We start from the raw sequence: 3,639 nt of genomic DNA on the forward strand, positions 1-3,639 counted from the left end.
TGTAGTAGACATCACGCACCCCCAGGTGCTGCTCTGGACCAATGGATGTCTTCTAGTCCATAAAAAATCCGCAAAAAGTTTCAAGGTGTTTGGACTCTGTTTGATATTGATTTCCTGCAATGTAAAAACAAGCAAAAAAGCAGCAACTGGCATTGGGCACTGGGTCAATAGGTTAGTCCCAAAAAATGATATAAATTTTCTATAAAATGATTGTAAAACATCCAAGAATGGTAATATAATAGCATGAATACTTCATAAATTATAGATACGTTGGAGACGTATCAACGTCTCGCCTAAGGAGGGGACGCCATGATGGCTAACAGTAGTATATGGGCCGCAGGAGGATGAACACAAGATTAACTTCCTGAACGAGTTATCGGAGCGTAGATCGCTATGCCCAGGACTGTGGCTAGTCATTGGAGATTTTAACCTAATCCTATATGCGGCAGACAAAAATAACTCCAACTTGGATCGGAGAATGATGGGGAAATTCAAAAATTTTGTGGATAATAACACACTCAAGGAGCTCTTCTTGCTTGGGCGCAAATTCACGTGGAGCAACGAAAGGGAGACTCCACGCTCACAAAGATAGACCGCGCTTTTGTCTTCGTGGATTGGGAGCTAGAACACCCAGAATGCATGTCGCAAGCTTTATCGACCGAGTACTCGGACCATTGTCCGCTACACCTCGCGCTCCAAGAGCACATGCGGCTAGGAGGAGGTTTCGTTTCGAGAAGTTCTGGGTCAAAATGGACGGATTTTTGGACGTCGTCAAGGAGGCATGGGTTTGCGCTCTGGATATTACAGATCCTTTGATGCGTCTAGATATCATGCTTTGGGACACGGCCCGAGCGGTTGCCACATGGGGACAAGAGGAGATGGGATATATCAAGCTGCAAATTGCTATCGCAAATATGGTCATCCTGCGGTTTGACTACGCCCAGAAAAACCGTATACTTACAGAGGAGAAGAGATGGCTTAGAAAAACCCTAAAACAGCTTGTACTAGGGCTGGCATCCCTAGAGAGGACCATCGCTAGACAAAGGTCGAGAATAACATGGCTTCAGGAAGGTGACGCAAACACGCAGTTGTTTCACTTGATGGAGAATGGGAGGCGTATGAAGAACTACATACATTCTTTGACCATGGAAGGGCGTATTATCACAGATCAGAAAGGCAAGGAGGAAACCTTCTACAAGGCTTACAAGGACCTGTTAGACAAGGATGGAGCCCGAGACTACACACTCGATTTGGAGGGCCTTGGTGTCATGCGTGTAGACCTCTCTGAGCGGGATTGCGTGTTCACTGAGAACGAGATTTGGGCGGCAATCGGCGGATAAATAATGTGTGTGTTTTGAAGGTTGGCGTCGAAGATTCCCTTCCAACCATTATAATGCTTGGACGCCGCGTTGAGGGCATGTACAATGGTACTATCTTAGTAGTGATGGGGTGGATGAGAGAACTCATAAGAGAAGGCTTGTCTTCTCTTATTTAAGAGAAGACAAGAGATGATCTCTTAACACAATATGTCTCACCATGTTTTTAGGAAGAGCTAGTTATTGACAATAAGGCTAAGAAATGATCCATTTTAGACTTTTTTCATCTCTAAATTACATGCATGACTTAAGATGAGACTATCTTATTAACCATTGTACATGCCTTGAGGGATCCGATCCTAGTTAGTAGACATGGCACTCTTGGCCGACCTGGACGCCGTGTTGATGGGACGAGACTTGCCTACTCCCCCGGCGTGTGCCCATCGGTGCTCCTGCGTACGTGGCTTAATTTGATTGGAACAAAATAAGATCCGGCCCCACCCCCTTAAAATCAGAAGGAAGATGATTAGATTAGAAAGAAAAAAGAAAAAAAAAAGACAACCGTAGGATGAAGTGAGAGTACGGATGGAAGCATGGGGAGGGAACAGGCAAGCCGGATCCGTGTTGATGGGCAGGATGCCGCGTGGTGCGTCCAACGTGGACAGGGGAGATGGACCACTGCCACATTTTGTTTGGCTAGCAATGCTTATAGGAAGGCACAAAGCAACGTCACGCTATAGTAGCACACGGGTCACTTGCTAGCGCTACTGAAATATCTAAGCTCGGGTGACATGTCACGGCATCTAAGGCATATTAATTGCATCACTTCTTGGCCATACGATACGATCTAGGAAGAAGGCAAGAGCGCGACTCCGAGATCACGGGACCACCGCACGAGACAGCGGCTGCACGCTGCCCCTTCGCTAGAGAAGGCGACATCTCGCATATGTAGCTAATTAACATGATGAAAACCCAACGCTCCCGTCGCTATACACAACCAGATTGATAGCTCCACCGAGCTAGGCCACATGAACGCGCATAAGCTGGCGAAATTGAGCTACCAATCGTACTCTGGTTCCGGTCATGCTCATGCATGATACACGAGAGAATATATACAAAACACCTTTCCGGTCCTTATTTATCAACAGTGATCCATCCATGTCCTCTGATGCGTTGTTTCCTTGTTCCATTTTTAGCTCCAAAAGACGCTCTTGCTCGACCGATCGAATGTGTGTGTCCTTTTCTTATTCCGTTTTGTAACCGCTTTTAATCGATCGATCACATACAGATTTTGTTGCCATAAGATCTGATGCTTTCAAGCGATGCACGGTTTCCTCTGATAATAATACAATTGATCTTCTTTGCTCTTCCGAAGATTATCTAATCACAAGGATTAGATGGATGAAACAGAAGCTTATCCATCATGGAACGTTCACCTCTTTGATGAGCCTAATATGATTCACTGGATATTATCCTTGAATCGGGTATTCTCTGTGAAATCTATGTACTTAGACTTAATACACTCTGATCTAATTCCGAAATCAACTATAAAACACCAGATATTCAATTCGGTGTCCAGGCTCATCTCTATCCGGTGAACAATAAAACTAAAAGAAATACTAAAAAAATTAAAACTTCAGAAAAAAAATTAGGTGAAAGATGTTCCAATACGTGATGTTCGTGTCAAATTTTAGCTTGTTCGGACATCTAAGGAGCTCGTGACAAAACACCGTGGATAAAAAAATAGGTGAAAGATGTTCCAATACGTGATGTTCGTGTCAAATTATGCACCCGAGAGCCAAAACACCGTGTCCGGACGCGGGCGTCCTATAAAACACCTCTTACTGCAAGTTACTTTGTGCTATATGAAATTCAGAAATGACATGATCTTTAACACACAAACTCTTATACATTTTCTGCAGGTTATATACATAACCACCGCTTGGATCCATACGTGATCATCACTCAACCATGCAGTAGGCAAGGAGCATATGGCTATTGGATGCAACCGTTGGGAGATGGTAGCATGAGATACTTACAACCGGTTTGGATGACGATCCAATAATAGGCTAGGTGTTTTAGGGGTTGTTTGGATAGCTAGATTATAGAGAACTAGTTTCCCTTAAACCCGATTTCTGATGTAACTACCTAAAACATAGTTTGGATTATCTAACAAACTCGCATATATACTAAACTGAGTTTTTCAAAAGCCCAAAAAACGAGTTTATACAAAAACGACTAATAGATGTTTTTATATAGACGTGTTTTCTATATGCACCAGGAGATCAACGAAGTCCCACGTGCAGATCATGGTAAACTCCAC

Source organism: Triticum urartu, chromosome 5, assembly GCF_003073215.2.
Source record: "Triticum urartu cultivar G1812 chromosome 5, Tu2.1, whole genome shotgun sequence".
In the NCBI taxonomy this organism is placed as follows: domain Eukaryota; kingdom Viridiplantae; phylum Streptophyta; class Magnoliopsida; order Poales; family Poaceae; genus Triticum; species Triticum urartu.